This window comes from Columba livia, chromosome 1 (genome assembly GCF_036013475.1).
Source record: "Columba livia isolate bColLiv1 breed racing homer chromosome 1, bColLiv1.pat.W.v2, whole genome shotgun sequence".
In the NCBI taxonomy this organism is placed as follows: domain Eukaryota; kingdom Metazoa; phylum Chordata; class Aves; order Columbiformes; family Columbidae; genus Columba; species Columba livia.
In genome coordinates, this window is record NC_088602.1 from 101,496,382 (window position 1) to 101,518,525 (window position 22,144).

The 22,144-nt window shown below is 37.8% G+C and overlaps 1 long non-coding RNA gene across 2 annotated transcripts in view; it reads left to right on the top strand.

Annotated features, from left to right (window-relative positions):
* LOC110363036 (uncharacterized) overlaps nucleotides 1–22,144 on the top strand; it is a 62,861-nt gene that overhangs the window by 2,078 nt on the left and 38,639 nt on the right. For both annotated transcript variants that reach the window (XR_010473993.1, XR_010473994.1), the window contains exons 2-4: nucleotides 758–899; nucleotides 8,007–8,081; nucleotides 9,531–9,577. This is a non-coding gene — a long non-coding RNA (uncharacterized LOC110363036). The remainder of the gene's footprint in view (nucleotides 1–757; nucleotides 900–8,006; nucleotides 8,082–9,530; nucleotides 9,578–22,144) is intronic.

A 22,144-nucleotide genomic window follows, 5' to 3' on the forward strand; every position in this document is an offset into this window, starting at 1 on the left:
TCAAATTTTTTCCCTGTGATAGTGAAAAAGAAATGGGCAACATAGATTTTCCATTTGAATAGTAGAGTAATAAAGACTGCTCTGTTAATAGCAGTGGCTGACTTTCTCAGTCCAGCTGGTCTTAAGAATTTGGTCAAAGCAGATGCGAAACATGAAGACAATCCCAATGTTCTGATAAAGAAAAAACAGATCTTTAGGATTAATCCTTAAGATTAAGTAATACCAGATTCATTCATGTATGTAAATTTTACTTTGGGAGAAGAATGCTGATAGATGAAAACTACCCTGTCCACTAATTTTTTCTTTTAGGTGTTATGTGTTAAAGAACTCTTAATCCAAATGTCCCATTGTTCAGACTCTCTGCACCTCTGCTACAGGAAGCTACCCTCACTTTCAGGTGAATCTTATTAGAGGGGATGTAGAGAATCTCCTTTAGGTGTCAGGCATGAGCTGCTAAGCAGGTCAGTTGTGCTCTTAGGAAATGCAAAGGTAAGACGCTGAAGATTTAAAATAATAATAATGAAAAGAAGACACCCTACAATCCTCATAGTGTTTTGTTCTCCCGAAATTTTGACATTGTGAGAATATTTTGCTGGTTTTCTGGTGGTTTAGAATTGAACTAAGGTATTCAGATAGAAATAATGAAAGAAAAGCTGCTACGTATTCTGCATGGCTGTATCTATTGTGTTCTAAAACTCATTATGTTACTTTTTCACACTCACAATATTCTGCTACCTAACTCCAATATTTGTTACAGAAATAAAAGCTCCATATTTTAGAGTGGGAATGATGAAGTTCATGAATGTTCCTAAAAGGTTTTGGAAATGGAAGAACTCCTCTTCAGAGTTCCTGAACTAAAGTTCCACTGAAGAAAATGATCCTATCTTTTTCTATGCAGGGTGAGAATAATTTCATTTTTATCTGTGAATTTTAAGAAACTGAAATGTAACCTACATGCCACAATACAGCATACCATGTCACTTAGCCATGCTGTTGTGAATGTTCAAAACTCACAGAGAAGTTTAGGAGAATTTTTCCTTTTTCAGGTGTTTTGTCCTTCTGTGACAGAAATAACTTTTTTTTTATTTTTATTTTTTTTGGCTAGAAATGCTGTTTGGTATGATGAAACATCTTCATAGGGATCTATCACACAACTGGCCTCTATCATGTACAATTTTTTAAAAAGGGGGACTAACAAGTACTCTTTAGTCTGTAGCAGTAGGCAAAATATTTGGCGTGTTTATTTATGTATTAATTAATTAATTAATTAAAGGTATAGTCTTGAGATATGTGGTATAGAAGAAGGTTTACCAGACAGAACGGTGCTTATTCACCCAGGACATTTCCTGTGTGTCAACACTCTGCCCGTCACATGCTGAACTGGTGGCTCTAATGAGCCCAGCTGTCCTGGAGACACCTGATGTGTGTGGAAACATCTGGTCTGGGACTTGCAGTGTCTCCCTTGTAAGAGGGTGTGGACAGGGATCACACCATCTTTTTTTGAGCTATAAGCTTCTCCCAGGTGAAAAATACTGTGGTGCAACTGAGAGGGGCTGCTTGCCCAGAAAGTAAATTGCTGAAATCCTTTAGGGAAGGCCCTCTTACCCGTCTGACAGACCATGTGCTGTTGAAAAAGACATTGGCTGTCTATCAGTAGCTGATACTTCTGCTCTAGGCCTTCCCAGCCTTTTATCAGCTCAGAGCCACTCAGAAGAAGAGCAACTTTCCTACCAATGTGAAAGATTTAGCACTGTTCCCATCAGGTTACTGACTCAGCTGAGATGGAGAAGTCATGCCACAGCATCTACAGGGACCTTTGGAGGCTTTGGAAAGCAGCTACCCAAACTCTCCTGAAAAAAACTTGGAGAATGCAGCCCAGGGTAGGGAAACGGTCCTGTTTATGAAGCCCTCTGATAACTGACGGGGGTGGTAAGCTGGCTTTTCCTTCAAACAGAAGAGTCCCTCTAAAGGGGCTGAAGGGCTTGTTTGCTTCTGGCATCAGGAAAGGTTCTTTCCTTATCTAGACTAGAGTGCCTTATTTTCCCTTAAACTTAATCAAAATAAAAACCCATTTAAAAAGAAACTGCTGATGCTGGAACAGTTTATTTGCATATCTGTGGGAATGAAAAGCCTATAATATGTAATTCAGTGTATGTTAGGGTCCCTTTTGCTGATAGAAAAATATAAGGTGCTTATAATAATGGTTGCTTTTTCCCTATAGGTGTGAGTGAAGGAAATGAGAAGTTTAATTATATCATCTTTTTGCTCTGTTGCCTACAGATTGTAAGCCTTGGATTCATAATTGCATTAAGAACCATATCTTATGCTGATCATTAACAAGGAAAATTTCACACTAGAGATTCATTGTACTAAAGACCAGTTAAATTACAGTATGCATATACACATTACAGATATTATGATTCATTTCTTGAATTTAAAATACTATAGTTAGAAGAAATTATCTCACATATTTCTCTCAGTGTAAAACTAAAGCCTGGACAAAAGATTACTTAGTGTTTGTAGTATTTGACTTCTTTCACTGTAAAAATCTATCTTTTTTTCCTGTCACTCCCAGCTCCAATTACTTTGCCAGTTTTCCAGTGACCGACAGTAAAAATATTATGGAGATAGTCTTATTAATACTTTTTGGATCAGTGGAGCAGTATCCCTCCTTGGCTATTCCAGCAAAATAACAAGAACCAATGTCAAAAGCGGATACAGTGTCACTAAAGGTGCCTGGAAAAGAGCAAAAAAATTATAACATCAAAGCACAGTATTCTACTCTGGCCTGCTACGCTGAACTGCTTCATTTCACATTTCTGCTCTAGAAAGCTTACAGAAGAAAAACTAAGAAGAATAGAAGATAAGATCATTGAAGGAACTACATATACACCCCTCTCTTTTGGACATGAAATAGATTGAACAGTTGATAAGCTGTAATTAGGAACCCATCTTGCAGTTATGTTTTCATATGAGAGAGGACTGCAGATCAAGGGTCTACCAAATAATTAGTTTTTCTTAAACATGCACCTAATTAAATTGCAAGATACAGCAACTCTGATTCTTTCCCTAATGTGCTACTTAAAGGGTCAAGGAATAGGCCTTCGGATAGATCCTCCATCTGGGAAATAAATGCATTCCTCTTTTCCTGAGCATTACACAATGAATTTAGTAATTAGTCAGGACAGATAATTGCTCTTGTTCATTTTGAGAGAGCCTGTTCATTGATGCTGTTTTGTGTGTGGGTGTGGTGGTGGGGTTTTTCTTTTGTTTTGATTTTTAACATCTTATTATCCCCAATAGTTGCCCCTTAACAGTTTTTGCCTGGACAGTTGTTACCTTGGACACGAGCACTCAGTGAAAGAATTGAGAACATAATCCACGGGAAATAATGATGGTGTGGGATCCTGGCTTTCTGATAAATAGCTCTAAATAATGTATCAAAAAATGTTCAGTGGATGCTTCTGTGGAGCCAGAAGAACAGGTTTTGCCAGAGAGAGAACCAGGAGAGGGTCCTAGCTTTGCCTCCTGGAATTTAGTCTGAACACTGGCAACCTGAGATGAGGGCAGGGACGGAGCACTGGGTGTTGTGTTTCAACATGTAGATACTGATTAAGAAAATCTTACAGCAAAATAGACCAGAACTTCCTTACCCCAGAAGTGGGTCAGCTTCAAACTGCCCTTAGGGGAATGTATAGCCTTATGTCTTAGAGTATCTTAACACCTTATAACAACGTGTAGCAGTTTCAGACAAGCATATAAAACAGAATTAACATTTGCTTCCAAACCCCTGTATTGATTTATGCTCATGAAATTAACAATGCTATTCAGCTAATCATGTGGATATAGTTTATTTTGCTGCACTTTTGTTTCACTAGTCAAAATATATGCGAAATGGAGAAAAACAAAATTATCTTTACCTGCTCTTTATTACAAAGGTAAATAACTTGTCTAAAAGTTTCAGCAAGTAGCAAGACTGGAAGCTGCTACGTCATAATCTTGGTACTGAATTTGTCTCCATCTAGGTATGTAGACAAAAACTTGATTGTTTCTGATGGTATATTTTGTAGGAGCAACCAGACTAAGGAAAAAATTTAGAGTTCAGATTTACAGTTCACACTCTCTGCTATTTTAGGTTTATGGTAATAAATATAAATACAGATGTAATAAATACAGATGCTTTGCTAGAATTCCTAATGTCCTTCTGAGTTGGTTCCCATTTCAAAGGTAGTCACAATAACTAGACAAAATTCTGGGACATATTTTCAATGGCTTGGAAGGACAGATTTTAAATTTTTTTTAAATGGATATCCATCAGTAAGTATTATCATTTTGACTGTCTTTTGAGGGATCCTGCAGCTTTTTCAGTGCTAATAAGAACCTCTTGGATCACACAAACACACAACCGCATACCACAAGCACATTTACACTCATTTTTTCTGCATAGAGAGGACAGCACCAAGCACAGTTATGTTTTAAAGGCCATTTTATAGTTTCTTCTTGGACTGGTGCTGGCTATTTCTGTGTATTTCTGCAGGCTGATAAGCTCTCACTGATGCATCATGTCATCCCACCCATGGCTACTGCAGTTGTTTAATATCATCTTTTCACCTTGAGTCTAGTCAGCTGCATGCTGCATTTCTGTTTACTCAAGAAATGCAGCTGGATAGAACATTGACTTTTTTTTTTTTTTTAACCAGATTTTTTTTTTCCTGCCTTGCCACGCCGAACTAAAGCACAAATAGATGAACTTCATGAAGACTGAGAGTACTTTGCTCTTTTCTCCATAATAATTATTTATGAGCACACAGCTGCTATACTCGGCAAAGTTCATGGCAAAAGACAGGAAAACTGAAGGGGGGAAAAAGTGGAAAAAATAAATGTGCAAAATGTTATGAGGTAGAGCAATTCAATTGCATTTGTAGTGAGTGCCCCCTTTAATCTGTTTGTAGTCAGATTGCATGTACTTTTACGCTCATCTAATTTTTCCACAGAAATTTCATTACTAATTTAATTTAAACACTTTTTCACTTAAATCTGTGCAGAAATTCAGCAGATCATTCCAACTTGCAGTCATTTATTCTTTGAGTAAGGAATTTATTTTCTCAACATTCGCAAGTTTATTCATCAGCCTTAATTTAAATTACTAAAATTGTTAGAATCTTTGAAGAAATTCAGTCTCTGGATTACTCATTTCTCTGACCTAACTTCTCACTTTTTTGTATAGAGAGAGTTAACTTCAATCCTTTGCAAAGTTTATTTGGGTAAAAGTAGGATTCGATTAACCTACATTACTAAAAATTACATCTTGCTATTCATATGGGCTATGAATAGACTCATTTACAAAACTGATAAAACAGATATAGGATCACCATGACTGTGTATGTTCCATGCAGCTCAAGTTACTGCTATTTTTCATACCAGTTTATAATTCTGTTAAAATAATAACTTGGTGGCTTGATGAAAAGTATTGTATGTACAAATATATAAGCACTAAAAGGCTCATGGTGCTGAGTTACCTGCTCAGCTCTTGTTGCTCTGCAAGTGCACGACCTCCTGAAGACTACCATGGCTTTAATCTCTTAATTCTACCTTGAATGCAAAAGGCATCAGGGAAACTTGAAAGACAGCAAAAGACGGAGGCCCAAAGGCATAAAGACTCAGGCATTGCATCTTCTTTGAGGCACCTACCATGTGTGATGCTGATCCTGTTAACTGAGCACTCTAAATGTGTGAGTTCGTACAGAAGTGTGCCAAAAACACTGAACTGCAACTCTTCAACTTTACCCAACCAACTCAAAGGATATCCAACCCGTATTTTTAATGGACTTCTCCAGCTGCTGCTGAGGCTGTTCTGTACCAATGAATTTATGCTTAAAACATACATGTTTATTTTATGCATGTGAAACTACTGCCAAGTAGTTTCTAGCTACCAGAAACTGTTAGGCAGCTGCACTGCCTAGCAATCCCTTCTTCAGAATTGCATCTGTCATATTAAATAAATATAAAAAAAATTTTAAAGTATTATCTTACAAATGATGTAAAATGGGATTGCTGACTTTGTGTGTTTATATGACAAGACTGTTTTGATTATCCCCAAATCAAGCATTGTGATTGTAATAAATTTTAGAGTCAAAATACAATGTGTGTCACTGAAGTACACAACCATAATTCTGACCTAGGGTAATATTTTTTGGGAAGGAGGATAGGAGTAGGGGAAAAGGAGTAAAAATGTACAGGATTTATCAAGAATGCATAATATGGGGCTACAGATCATAACTATCTGATTATTTTGCTGATGTTTGCAGTGATCCTAAAAAAGTACACTACTGAAAACTCCTAATTAAAATGTATTCTGCTTTTACAAAACTGTAATGAAAAAAAATCTGCCTTTTAAGTGGAAATGTCTTCACAGTTCTACTGAGCACATCCCCAGGAAGTTTGCAAATGAGACCAAGTTGGGTGGGAGTGTTGATCTGCTGGAGGGTAGGAAGGGTCTACAGAGGGATCTGGACCAGCTGGATCAGTGGGTTGAGACCAGTTATATGAGGTTTAACAAGGCCAAGTGCTGGATCCTGCCCTTGGGTCACAACAATCTCAGGCAGTGCTACAGGCTCGGGAAGAGTGGCTGGAAAGCTGCCTGGCAGAAAAGGATCTGGGGGTGTTGGTCGACAGCCAGCTGAACATGAGCCAGCATAGTGCACAGGTGACCAAAAGGGCCAACAGCATCCTGGCTTGTATCAGGAACAGTGTGGCCAGCAGGACTAGAGAAGTGATTTTGCTCCTGGGCTCGGTGTTGGTGAGGCCCCACCTTAAATCCTGTGTTCAGTTTTGGGTCCCTCACTACAAGACATTGAGGTACTAGAGAGAGTGCAGAGGAGGGTGATGAAGCTGATGAGAGGTCTGGAAAGGAAACCCTCATGGAAAGGGTTGTGAAGCACTAAAACAGGGAACTGGTAGAGTCACTGTCCCTGGAGCCATTTAAAAGACACGTAGATGTGGTGATTAGGGACATGGTTTGAAGGTGGACTTGGCATTGCTAGGTTAACAGTTAGACTTGATGATCAAAAAGGTCTTTTCCAACTGAAATGATTCTGATTGTATGTAATTTTCATGCTTCAGTGGAGGAGTCTCTAGAAGGACTGCTGGATTTGCTTTCAGGGATGCTTATTAGGACCAGCTCTGCTGAACCCTGAATCAAGCTTTAATTTAACTGGAGCTAACCATGTTGTAGAGCTAGAAAAGAAACATAATTGGAGCAATCATGTACTATGTAAACAGTAGAACTGAGTGTACTGAAAATACGTACTGCATATTGCACAGTGCTGTTTGATGTATTACATAGGTAGGATAACTTTGCTCCTCTAGAAAGCCCAATGCAAAATTTCTGGAAGTAGCCTGGCAATTAATGCTATCAAATGAGCAGAAACCAGACAACTTAGAGATTAATTACTATCAGTCTTTTCAGCTATAGGTGCAAACTGAATTTCACACCAAATTTGGCTGCACAGATGTGGCACCACAGTCTATAGCTGTCTCTGAGTGCTCCACAAAACAAAGTCATGGGATAGACTCCTGTCTTCCAAATCCCACTTCCAGTGTTTCCCCATTCACATACAACAGTAATTACAGTAACGAGCCTTTTTTTTCTAATGTGAGAGAGATTAATGCATTAATACAGCCTTTCCTTTGAGTGGAACTAAAATTCCTGAAGGCAGCTTTGCCAAAATTATCCCATTTCTCATTAAGAGAGGGACTGGTCCTTTGAGGTCATTTTCAATGTGAACTAATAAAGTAAGAAACCAGGAGGCCAATACATATCTGACCTTTCCACAATATATTTTACATCTAAACAAGACTTTTATTTTCCCACCTTCTCCAATACCGTTGATTCATTCACTTTTTAAATGCAGTATGTCTGACTTGCCAGTTCTGTGAAAAACAAAGAAGCAGATTTATGCTTGGGCAAACTACCAAAGCAGTGTTACTCATCTTGTTTTTCATAGGAGTTAAAGGTGACCTGTTAAACCACAACAGTTTAAAGAAGCAAAACAAAGCAAAAATGCATCATGAACATATGGGTAAGGTCTTCCTTTTTCTCATATCATGTAACTTCTAAGGAACCCTTGACAGCATACTTGGGTGCTGTCTGTGACTGCTACTGTCAACAGCAGCTGCTGGGCTCTGGGTCATGTTCTTTTGTTTAACTGTTTAAGTTGGAAAACTTGTAAGCCTAAGAGTAAAATTACAGCCTTATAAAACAGTAGCATCTTGTTTATTCAACAGCAAACTGATTTTTCTTTCTACCTAAATATAAAAACTGTACCACATAAAAACTGGTCCATAAATTTTTCTGGAGGTTTTTTTTGGACTGGGGTGGGGTGGTGTTTGTTGTTTAAGTTAGTGACAATTTTACATGAAAACTGGAAAATCAAACAAAAAAAAAAAAGTAGGAAGAACATAGACAAGTAACAGCTTACAGAGAATTTTGTACATTTAAATAGTTGTCTTTGAAAGGATAAGTAGCCTTGCAGAGTTTTGTACAGAACACATAGATTTCAACAAGATTAAATATATTTGGAAAAAAATTCATACAGCCACTTACTATTTGTTTCTTTTGCAAGAAGGAGAAAATACTTTTTTACACAATTCACTTCTGTTGTCAGTGCTAGAAACACAGGAAAATAAGCCTGGATCTCAACAGACAACTTAGTTATGTTACCAGTGTTTCTTTACAAACACAATTTTCACCTGTTTTGAAGTCTGTCCAATTTAAATTCTTATTTTCCTGAAAAGGCAACTTCACTATAGAAATTCCACATATGGCAGGGAAAGAGGTAGTGAAGAGAGTTAATACTAGCCTTCGATTTCTAAATACTAAGCTCAATATTTAAACCCCATCAAATGAAAATAAGCTGGAGGATCTCATTCCCACCCCTGTTTGCGGACATTGCAGAATCGTTATATAGGTCAGCAGTTTGGCAAAAGCAGCAGTGTTTGCTTGAAAGAAGACCAGAGAATGAGAGAACATAGGTGCCCTTGTTTCAGACAGAAATGTGTTGTAAGACCATATAAAGAAATGTTTTCTAGGGCTCGCCTGCTCTGCTCTTGCTTGTGGCCAGGATCTCTGTAGCTTTGAGGGGGGTACTGGAGGTGGTCCAGCCCAGATAGAGCTTTCTTAAGTTCAGCTTTATTCTGCTCCCCCTTCTTCCCCTCCAAAGCTGTATTTAGTTGTTCATATAGCGTTTATGATTCTTACTGTCATGGTTCATATTGCTGCATCAAGATGAACTATTAATTTGTAGCCCCTTGAGTATAAAAATGGGACATGTGGAAGTTTTGTTCTACGTGCCTTATTTAGCAGTTTGCAACAAAAGACTGAGGAGGGTTTTCTAATTTGCTTCTGACTGGAGAGAAGGCCTGTTTAAGCCTAAAGCTGTTTTGAATTTGTTTGCAGAATAAAAGCATTCTGATGGGTTGCAAACATGTATGCTACAACTTTAGTTCACAAAACGTTTGTTATTTCACAGGTGCATTTTGCCTATGAAGTTGGCATGTGGGGGGGGAAAGACAAATGGTGAGTAATTAACTCTGTCTCCTGCTCCTTCAAAGGGCCTGTTCTGAGGTAACTTGGGAAGTTCATTATAAGCCCTCCTCTTCCATGCTTGTTAGAATAGCACATTACTTTTCATGTAAGCAGACTGAGCTTGTAATTTGTGACAGTAGAGCCACCTGCAACCTTTTCTGTGCCCTCTATTTTTACCCCCAGCTTCACCAGCTCAGGTAGTCTACTTTCATTTCCATCACTACAAGCACAACTATGATATCAAGTTTTTCCCTAACCCTGAGACTCTAAATTGAATAAATTTTGTTTATAGCTCCTGACAGAGCACTCTTCTCAGGGAAACAGATGACTTTAGAGCAAAGAGTGTTGGGGTATGTCATAGCTTATCCAAGCTATTGCTTCAGGCTGTCTGCTAACTCTGGAAGATGACAGTGAGTTGTCTCATTATGTTGTCAAGCTTTCCTTGATGTCACTGAAGAACAGAAAACTACAGACTGATTATGGCACAGACAGTGGTGTTTGTTTGGTTTGTTTTGGTGTTGTTTCTTTGTTTTGTTTTGTGGGTTTCCCCGTATCTGTTTGATTGGTTGGTTGGTGGGGTTTTGTTTGTTTGTTTGCTTTTGGTTTTTGTTGTTGTTTATTTGGGTTTTGTTTGTTTGGTTTGGGGTTTTTGTTTGCTTGCTTGGTTTGTTTGTTTGTTTGTTTTATTTTGTTTTGCTTTAATTTAAAAGCATCTTTACAGCATGTAAACTTGCATGATACCCTGTGACATCTTCAGGCTGTCTAATCCTTCTGGCATGGTTCCAGCTATTGGCCAGGGATCTGTGAAGACCTGCAGTCACCCAGTAATAAACACTGGAAATGCTTTCTCCCAAAGCGACTTGGGAGGAATTTAGACTTTCTCAATATGGCTACTAGTGTTGAAACCATAATCCGGATTTTGCAGGCCTGTGCTATTGTTCAGGCTCTCCTTTTATTACTTTGTGTAGTTCTAGAGTATCTCAGTAAATCTTTTTAGTCTTTTCTCTTTAAACCTCTTAAAAAGTAAAACTCTGTCAGCCCTCAGCCTTCTATTAGGAAAGAAATCCTCTTAAATATATGTCTGAGTTCAAGATTTGTTTTGTGTGAATTTCGAACCTTAAATACTAAGTTCAATGTCATAACCTGTGGAACCATTTTCATGTTTCCTGAGGCATATAAATGGTCTTCTGCTATGTATGCAATACCAAAACCTTTTGAATGTAGAAAAGAATGTACAGGAAAAAATGGTTGTTCTTGATTCCTTTTCTAAATGAACACACTATATTAATTCTTATATAATTTCTCTGATAGGTATACCAAATATTTTTCACATTAAAATTATTGTAAAATCACCTTTATCTATATGCCTATTATTTTTTTTCTCTCTTTGCTGGAATTGTGGCTTGCAACTAATAGTTAAATTTTGCTGTTAGGTGACCATAACTATCTGTCACAAATATTTACTGGAGTACTAACTTATGTATAACCATTCAATTAGAGCATATAGAACCATGTACAAAGCTGGCCTTGTAGCCTTTCTCTTTGTTGCAATGATGGCACAGGTTAAAATTAGATTATGCTCATTTACTGTTGGGTGCATGGAAACTTTTGGATGGTCAGCATAGTGATATGAACTTGAGTTAGTAGTGATTTTAAATCTTGTTCCTGCAATGAACTCATTTAAAGTAAATAATAATACTTTTCCATAAGCCAGAATAAGGTTTCCTTTAAACCAAGACCTCCAAATTCTGACCCCAGGCTTTTTATTTATTACATGGATCTATTTTATTTCCAGTGACATACTTTATAAGTTATTAACAACATTCTCTGGAAAGCTGAGTTGGAGATTTTCTTGTATTCTTTGACTGCAGCTACTTCTTTCAGTTGCCAAAGCATACAAATGAGAGAATTTTCGAAGGTGTTTTTCCTCTAGATATCTCTTAAAAAGAAAAGCTAAAATGCAGCCAGAAAATACAAGAGGAGAAATGCTGGATTATGTCAGGATTATGAACTTGGGAAAACTCAGCTAGGATGGATGTCTTCTGTACTGTGTTTTAGGTCATGTGATTTCTTTGGTGTGTTGGTTTTGTTTGTTTGTTTTGTTTCATGGGGTTTTTTTAAGTGTTAACTGAACTCTCTGGTGAACAGGAAGAAATAGAATTTCCAAGTTCCTTTTTTTTTTTTTTATTATTTTCTTTCAAGATACTAATACCTGTCAGAGTAAAAAAAACCCAGAAAGTCTTCCTGTGCACTTGGTGTATATCCTTGCCCAAAGTAGGTTCAGTATGGATGAGGATCTGTCAGCACAATCATAGAATAAATCCTTCAACTGATATTAAGCACTATTGGATAAATTATTTCATCTTTAAGTACCCCTGATTTTAACTTCTTTCCTGATAGTTTTAGTCTATTTTCTAAAGGAAACCAGAGTTATACATTTACACTATTGGTCTCTGGTCCTTCTCTTTTGTTCCCTTTCTTTCTCAGTTTGCAACCATTGACAAATTTGCTGTGTGTTTGACCTGAAGGTACAGTTTCCAAAGATGCTACATTTTTATAGGAAGCATGAGGGTGTATTAAAAAGGAGAGAGAGCACAAGAGAGACATCATTAGCAACCTTTTTAAGGAAGTGGCTACAGTGGAAGCTCACCTCAATCAGACAGGGAAGTAGCCAGGCTCAGAGTATTTTTAATCTTATTTCGTGAATCACGTAGGTTAGTAGGTAGTTCTTTAATAATGGCAAAATAGATGTGGAAATAGAAGATGGCTCTGTAGTGTATGTGCCTACAATCCACTCAAGTTACTCAACTCTTCTGCTCATACTTTCCTTAGCTCTTTACCTTACCTTTAGTACAACTGAGCTTTGGAAACTTGTCATGTCAAATTATACTAAAACGTGTTGGAACTGTGATGTTACTGAAATTGACATATAGTAAAATAATTTTTTTAGAGCTCAAAGCTTACAGGTTGACATTTTTGCAGGCAGCACCTTTTGGAGTTGGTTAAAATGACAGTAGTTGACCGGCCAAATGTTAACCAGTTGGAAGGTGGGTTGCTGGGCATCTGATACTTCATGTTTTTCAGTAGGCTGCAGCCTATTCTTCCTCTACCAAGGATCTTGAGGAGATTGCAAAATTTTAGATATGCAAGTAGTGCTGTTAAATTTACCCTACCTTTTTTAATTGTTAAAAAGTGCAGCATCTTAGGGAGACCTATAAGCTCTGAAGTAAGAATCTGAGGGAGAAGTAGTTATCGGTTTCCATTCTGAGGTGCTGATTCTCAATAAAACATGATTTGTTTTATCCAACCTGATTAGAAGTCTGTTTTCACGATAAAATATATGAACTGATTTCTAGGCTGCACAAGCTTATAAACACACAAATTGCAATTGTGTCTTTTTTTGTGTTTCACTTGTGTCTGTTGGTACTCTCTTACTTAGTGATGTACTATACCACTACCTACTGTCATGCAGTGTATACCCAGGTATTAAGAAATACAATGGTGAATACTCAGAAGAAAATTTCCCAAATTCTTTAACTTGGAAAAAAAAAACAAAAAACAAACAAACAAACATAGTTTGTTTTTAAAATTTCTGCAAAATGTTCATTTGAGTAATTCCTTAACCGGCCAGGCATATCCCTGCTAACTGAAATTGTACCACAGATTTTGGGACCACTTTAAAGTAGGTGGTTTGACTATCACAGCTTTATGTGTAGGTGAAACATGTATTTTAATCAGTTGGGCACTTACAATAATAGTTTCATACTATTACTTGAACCATCAAGGAAACTCAGCCACTCCAGACTTCAGGTAATGCTTGCAAGTTCTTCATCTTAGATTGTTCTTTGTGTAAAATAGCTCATGTTTAATTCCCCATGAAATAAAATTTTACTATTATGGTTGGTTGTGATGAGATTACAAGGAGAAATAGCGGGTGAAAGGAATGAAATTCAATTTATTTCCCCTGGTGTTGCAATATATTAAACCTTCTGTATGTTTTATGTGATCTAGAGGAAAATAATTTCATGTCAGCCAAACCATTCAGGAGGACTCTGAAAAAGTCATCACACCAAACAACTGGGGAATAACAACTTAAGTGTGTAAGTAACAAATAGCTCAGAATAGCTAATTCCCTTCACTGTGTCTGACAGCAGTCCTCTTAAAAATTAAGTGCCTGATTGGAAAGGGGGTTAGAGAAAACGCTATGTCGCAAAGTGTATCGTGGATTGTCCTGTGTAGCTATTGCAGAAAACTGATAACGTACTGAGGATGCTGAGCTTCACAAAACGTGCATGTTGCTGGAATCTTGTTTTATGTTCTCAAGGACATGTTAGTAACAAAGAAGATGAGTATAGACAGGGAGGGAAAAGTTCGGACTTAAACTCTGAAGAAACCCGTATTACATTCATTCAGCAGATTAAGTATAATAAGAAGGAGAGAAATTGTAGATGAAGCTGTAAAACAGTTGATTTTTGAGAACTGCAGGTGCATTTAGATTTGTAATTTAGTCTTTGATCACAAAGATATTTGAATAGTTCAGAGTGGGAAAAAAGGGGTTGTAAAACTGTAGACATGATCCAGAAAAAGTTCAGGCTGTGTAACCTGAGTCCTTCTTTCTCTGATGGCTTCTCAGAGAAAATGTGCTGTTAAATTGAGGTAAAGTGCCCTTATATGTATCTTTGCTTGTAATTTTTTTTCTAACCCTTAGCTAAATGTTTGACCTTAAATTTTGTTGAATACGCATTATTCTTCCTTTACTGTTAAGCCTTGGTGGGTTGTTGAAAAAGGTGAATTGTGATGTAGGGGTGCTTTGTTGTGGATGAGTAGTATGTACCTCAGTTGACAGAGAGAAGCAGCAATGTATTTTATAGAGGTAAAATACTTATTTGGCAGAGTTCAATGAATTCAATGGAATTTAACAAACAGTGGTTTGACAAGGTTCAATGAGTTTGATGGCCAGTTTCCCCTTATTAATTACTGCATGGAAGAAATATACAGAGGAAAATTGAGTCAGCTTCACGTTAGAATCATTTATACAGAGGTCAGAGATGCAAATGATAAGCAAAACCCTCTTGCTGAGTCACCAGGTTCAGACTGGACCCCCTTGCTTTCCAAACTACTTATGGAGCCTATGTGCAGCTAGGTCCAATCTTAGTCCCAGACTTAGTCAAGAGTTTATAGAATCTTTATGTCTAAGGGTAGGAATACAAGGAATAAGGAATACAGACATTATAATGATTAGTATTGAACAGCCACATGGATTGGTAATGTTTCATTAGCACCAATTCAGCATGCAGTCAAAGTTACCAAGATCATGAGTGGTATCAGTTCCTTATCAAAGATCTGCTATCGGTAAAAGGTCTCTCTCTCTTTCTAAAGAAGCAATCTAAACTAACCTGTCTCAGCTAAAGGGTAGATCACTGCCATGCACCCACACTGCCAAGCAGGGAGAGCTCAAATAAGGCTCACCTGGGCTGTCATATCTATGGAATAAAGTGATTGGCTCATGGCCAAATCACCTGTGATAGAAAGGTAGCCATGAGACTCCTTGTACTCACAACTTTCTTTGTTCCTTGATAAATAAGTCTTGGAAAAGCCACACACTATTCACGTGTTAACTGCATGGTGGGTGTTCCAAGCTCACACGTGTCCATGCTCACTGCACCATCCTGCTCCTTTGTGGGAGAGCTGGAGGAGTTCATGGTCCAGCCACGGCTCAGGCCTTTGCCTTCTTTGGACCTTGTACCAAACCACACTGCCAGTCTGGTCAAGGGGTCAAGCACACCTGTCACATGCTTCTTTCATCTGTAGTCTGAGATGGACGGATTAAACAAAGCATTGTTTGCATTTTAGGAGGGTTTTCTATTTGAAATATGCTAAAGCATAGCAGGGGCTTGAAAGTCTTTTCCAATAAGCACCCTTGTTGTGAAGGCTGGTGGTACCTAGTGCCACAGTTTCCTCTTCCTGTTTCAAACCAATGCCATCACAAGAAAACAGCAAAATGAGTATCACGACTTCCCATTATCTTCTGCCCTTCATATACTTTATTGCCTGTTTATACTGTTACCATGTCTAATGTAAAACCTTTCACGGTTGAGAGTTTAAACTGTTACTTTTATTAGCCTTTTAAACAAATAATGCCCTTGTTCTTTCCAGAAATGTATACATTTTAAGGCCTTGATATTATGCATGAGCTGACTATTTACATGGGTCTCTGCATAATTCTGTGCTAAATTCTAGGAAACAGTTGAACCTCTTGCTTTTACTTCATGTTACAATTCAAGCAAATCTCTTTACTAGTGCTCACTTGAGAGGAACACACACCTGTATGTATGAGCAGGTGAGACAAGAGCGTGGAGTGAGGATCTAAGAGAATTTCAGTTTTGGAGGAAACTCAGACTAAAAATTGTTATTTATGTGAAGTCTCATGAAGAAACATGAATTCTGAATACAGAGTGGGGTGGTAAAAACTTTGAATCATTCAGCTAATACATTTAACAGCAATATGTTGTCCTAATGTAGTGTTATTGAAATTTCTAATTCAGTCTCTATTACATGGAGGGTATTTATTTAGATACATGAGATTATCTTGCTTAGGGAGAAAAAAAAGTTTAAGAATATCTTGCTCATTTTATAGACACATTGATATGTTTTATACCTCATATATAGATTGGTTCCATGCCGCAAGCTAGGTCAGGGCAAGAATAGGAATTTTAGAAATATGGAATATATTGTGTGGAAATAAAGAATGAAGATTGAATTCTGCCCCATTATCTTCACAACATCTTTATGACATAACATGAGATGCATTTTAATAGTTAACTTTATTCTGAAACTGCTTAGCTTATGTGGTCATAGCTATTGGACTGTAGAAACTGGAATTAGCAGTGGACAAATTGGCTACTGCTACAGAAGGAGATAATAACCCACTATAGCACCTCCTGGGAAATATAAAAATAAAATAAACATAGCTTGACACAGCTCAGTAAGTAGAAAGCATATTATGGTCCTGTAGTTCTCATAGATCTTGATTAAAGGTCTGAGTGCTACTGAAAATAATTCGAGGGGATAAGTGTAACTAGTATATTATATTCCCAATTTGACTTTAAAAAAAAAAAAGTAAGTTTGACTGTTGAGATTGGGGCTACTCATTTTAAGTGTACCCTCAAACAAGCCATGTAGCAGAAGCAGTAGTGAACCCTGGCCATAACCCAGGCTTTCAACTCATCAGTCAATGACTGTTGACCTCATGCTGCTGCTTTTCTATCTGTGGAAAAGCCAGCTTGGGTATGTCTCCTCTGTTTAGTGCCCAGCTTTCCTAAAAGTATGAGAAATTAAGGGGGACTAGTCTTCACTAACTACAGAACTGCAGTGTTTTGTGTGCACCTGAACACAGGTCATCCTGTGTCATTTTAGTCAGCAACCCCTTACTTCTTTAGGATGGAGTAAATCACATCCTAGAAGGTGCTCTTTCTCACCATTGTAATTCTAGACTGCTCTTTGTGGTTAAAATCAGATACAGATGTCTGTATTTTGCCATCCTCAATCTCTTTCAAGAGCTATATCAGTTTGTCAAGACCAGACTGCAAACTTTGCTTTGGAGAAAACAGTGAAAAGCTGCTAGGCTTCATACATCACCCTAAGAGGGTCTTAACATGCCCTTGGTTTGTTTTTTGATGGTGGTGTTTTTTTTGTCGTTGTTGTTTTCTTTTGTTTGTTTATATTTGGTTTGGTTTTTTCTTTTTTATTTTATTTGTGCTTTTTGTTTGTTTGTTTGTTTTTGTTGTTGTTTTTTGTTGTTGTTGTTGTTGTTTGTTTTTTGTTTTGATTTGTTTTGAACTGACAGCTACAAGCTACCATTTTTGTGCCCATGGTTAAGGCACGGGGCTTGAGACACTTTTGTTTCACAGGCCCGTGACCTGTTCCTTATGGCTTGGAGGTACCATATCCTAACAAACTGCTAGAAAAAGGAGTTGGAGCCAAGCTGAGTTCCAGTTCCTGTGATTGCATTGGCTCATCCCTCTGAAATGTATGATGATGTATAGAAAATGAAATATTAGTATTAATACAGCCATGAAGTAGTTAGAGCAATTTGCTTTTTTGATGTAGCAGATATCATATCACCAGACACAATCTGCTCACCTTCGTTTTCAGTAAAACAAAAGCATCTCCAGTTTACACACTAAGATAATTAAGCAGAATAAGAAAGGAACTTGGAAAGAGATCTGGAACCAACTTACCTGTTCTTTTTAATACTTCCATGCAAGAGAGAAAGCCAATGGCCCTACAGGTGCTCCTCTGTGACACACAGCTGAGAGAAAGCACAGACATGAGAGGGAAAAGGTGATTTAAAGTACTCGGAGAATCCCTGGAGGGATATACAAGAACCTACTCTCATTCCTGTTCAGCTTTCAGAGTGGGGTTTTCTTCCCTGATGTCAGAACACGCTTGTCCTATGCTTTTGTAGGGGTTTCTTGCATCCAGGCTGACTGATTGCACTTCAGAAGTTGGAACAAGTTTGTGTGAGTCAGGTGGATGCCTATATCAAGGTACAGGTTTCCTGTAGCTCTATCTGTGTTATGGAGAGGGGAGAGGCACATAAGCAGACTTTCTGAACTTGCATTCTTTCCCAGAATCTCGAATAAGAAGCAAGAATGAATCAAAATATCTAAACATCTTCAGCATGTAATGTAATAACTAAGGAAAGTACACTATATGAGCTAATCCATTATAAAAGTATGATTAAAGGAGACTTTTAATAATTGTAATTCCTGTGCAGTACCTAGTACACTCTTGCATGAGTGACATTTTGAAAGACTGATGGGTGGAAATATTCTGTAAAAATTGCTTTTTTTTAGAAAAATGGCATAAAGCTCACTTGGTTATTTGAGAATTCACATTTGCAGAATATAGTTAATCAAGAACAACATTCATTGCTTAGCAGCAGAGCGAACCATAGTTGCAGCTATTTTAGTGCCTCTATTACAATAAACACCTTAAGGGGAATATAAACCACTCATTACAATTATTTTCCTGCAGTATTTCATAATGCTCCAGTTCATAAGCATTTCCTTTAAAAGCGCTCTAACATAGATGCCATTCTTACAAGAGATCTCTTCCACCAGAAGAGATCTGTTCTGCCAGAACATATTGCCAGATTGATGATCTAGAAAGATTCTGTAACATTCAGACCATCTAGATGTTTCTGTGCTGCTTTGTGGTTGCACTTCTATAATCTGCCCAATCATAGGGATACTGTCTGAAAGAAGTCAAAAAGAGGCTAGTGTTCAAAAGCATACTCGTTTTTTCTCGTGAAGATCTGCTCAACCACTTCTACAGCCTGTGCACTACAGCACCTGCAGCAATTTGATCAGTGGCTTAGGTTTGAAGTTTTTGTCTTAGTTTGTAGGCACATAAGATGTCTTAATGATTATTAAAATAACATGTCCATGAGGGTTTGTCATACTCATATTCTTTGTTCTTTAACTAAGCAGAGGTCTCCTCAATATACATGTTAAGTCATAGGTCTCAAAACTGAAGGACTGCTTGTGCTCAAAGACCATAGCCTAATATAAAAGTGTAAAATTTTGGAATGGGGCTCTGCTTTCCAACTGCATAATATATAAGAGTTTGAGTGCAAGGTAACAGATGGAAATGTATCTTGTAGTACCAAGGAAAGATATTCCTTCACTCAAATGTCAACAGTCATAATGCACAAGTGCAAATAAGCCTCCTTCAAAATGTGTTACAGAATCCTTAGAAAGACCAAAATATTTTGCAGAGAGGTTTATTACCATACAGCTGGTTCTACAGACTCTGTTTAAAAAGTAGGTTTGCGCTCATTTAGAAAGTCAGCATTCTTTTATAATACATCCTCAGTATAAATATATTTTTCTATTGGTGGGGCTCCATAGTAAAATTGATATGCCAATTGATATACCAGTAGACTCTGGTATATTAATAGCCATACATGAGAAACAATTTACTATCCTTTCTAAAACCCATAATCAGAACCATTGGGTACATGAAGCTCTAAAGTTCCTAAAACCAAGAAAGGACTTTAAAAACACCTGCAGGTGGTAAATGCAATCAGATGCTCTGTGTGGATTCATCACATAATTCCCCCAAGGAAACAGATGAAATCATTACACTGAGCGGTTGTATCCTTGGAAAGTGCTGTTCGTAATTGAACTGTTCCAAACATTCTGCCACTGAAAATGCATCCTTCAGATGTCAAATTCTGCTCTGCCAAGCAGCGTACGTGATCAACTGACGTAAGTCACGTCAGAGTTTTGATATGGCTGAATTAGCCATTCGATATAACTATTTTTCAGTGAGTTGTGTGCGAGCATATGTATTAATTTATATTTATAACTAGACAACATTATTTGAAACCTTCAGAAATTCAATATTCCTTATTATAAGGAACATTTCAACTTTCTATTGCCAATGAAAAGAAGTCATAACAGGCTTGGAACCCTGTAACTTTTTCAGAGTAAATGGAGAAAATGTCGTATGCAGTGAGGGCAGTCCCTAACTTGAGTCCAGGGACTATTTCCTATAAACAAGCATAAATATTGGCTTCATTTTCAGTAAGAAGATGTTTCGATAAGGCAGGACATCTAACTAAAAGGAGGATATGGAAATAGAAATGATCAGGCTGAGGAAGAAGCAAAAATCAGGGGTTCACGAACTGCATTGAGTAGGGATGTATCAGGTAACCTCTACCAAAGAAACCTGAATTGGATGGCACACAAAGCTGGCAGAAGGGCTTTCAAGAAATCTGAGTCAGAGTGGTACTGTACTGTTGGAAAATAGCAAATGTAGTAACTACTTTTTAGAAAGGGTAAATAAGTCATCTGGCCAAATGCCAGTCTGTTTTTCTGGTATCAAAAGTATGCAGCACTTCTAGGGAGGGTGGAGGGGAAAGAGCTAAAGAAAGAACTCCTTGGAAATGGGATCATTAGAATATTAGATTGACCAGAAATAAGTTTTATTTTATGCAAGTAATTTCATGTCACCTATGATCCAGCAGTGACTGTTTCAAATGGTCTATGCACTGAATCAAAGACTTCAGTAATGTGGAAAATTTTAACCAACTTGGACCTACTGGGGATTAACAGAGAAATTAAGTGGGTAATGAATTTGTGCTGGGCAAGGAGGCATTAAGTTCAGGCTAAAGGGAACTTGTTTGACTAAGTTATTAACAGGCATCTACACTGAGGCAAGATTTGTACGAGGAAATGTCTATACAGTGGCCATTCATAAGATCAGTCTGAATATCAGAAATATGTTTTGAGCCACAGTGACCTTCAGTATGCAGCTTCCAAAAAGAATGATAGAGCCAAGAGAGTTTGTGGAAGGAATTATATTTTAAAGGATTATATTAAACACTGCCTAAAACAATAGGTCTATGACCACAGAAGTAATTACCACAACACTTGAGAAATGCGAAGGGAGTGCCTAACTGTGGTTGAGGACTGCTGTTTTTTTGAGGGTTCACTTGCTAAAAAGATGCTGCTCATCATCACTCTTGGTTACACCTCAGTTCAGCTACCAAGTGTTTTCTTTGGCTGAGAAGACCCAGTCCCTGTGTTTGTCCCCAAAGAATGTGGTGTGCTGGCAGCTCTGCTGTGGTGTGGACGTGGGTGCCCAGGCTGCCCTCAGGTTTTGAGCAGTCTGTTTCCATGAACTGGAATGTTGGTAGTTTCCCAAAGTGAATGAGTTCTGGTTGTTGAAGCTGAATTACTGGAAGGTATAGGCAAACCTAAAACAACTTCAGAAGTTAAAGCTTTTTCTAGTTTCTTTTCTCTCTTTGTAAAGGAAATGCTGGCTGTCTTCTCCAGTCTGACAGTGAGTTTCTTGGCCCTCTAACAGAAGTCATAGAATCATAGAATCACTCAGGTTGGAAGAGACCCTTAAGCTCATTGAGTCCAACCATAACATAACTCTGGCACTAAATCATGTCCCTAAGCACCTAATCTATGCGTCTTTTAAACACCTCCAGGGATGGTGACCCAACCACTTCCCTGGGCAGCCTGTTGCAATGCCTGAAAACCCTTTCTGTGAATAAATGTTTCCCAATATCCAATTTAAACCTTCTCTGGCGCAACTTGAGGCCATTACCGTTGACTCTTGAATTTTTCTCTCAGGAAATATTTCTGTCCTGACAGGTTAACCCAGGCTCCAAATTGCTATAAATATGTAATTTGTGGGGTGTGGCTTTTCCAGCCCCAAAGTATACTGATTCCCTATACTAAGCAGGTCTGTCACAGAAAGTTTTTTTATGGTATGACAGATTAGAAGGGAAGACAACACTGGTGGTGAAGGGATAGTGCATTTTAAGAATGCAAAATGGGAAAACAGAAGTCAATGACTGACCAGTCACAAGGTAAAGTCAGCTCCATGGAGAGTGCTGGGAAAAAATTATACCCAGCTGTCTTCCATTTGACTCCAGTTTTTAATTAGGCAAGTTTTCAGGAATTAAATTTAATTTCTAGGTTTAGTGAAATAAAATTATTTTTGCCTCTCTCCCCCTTCCCCCCCCCAAAAAAAAAA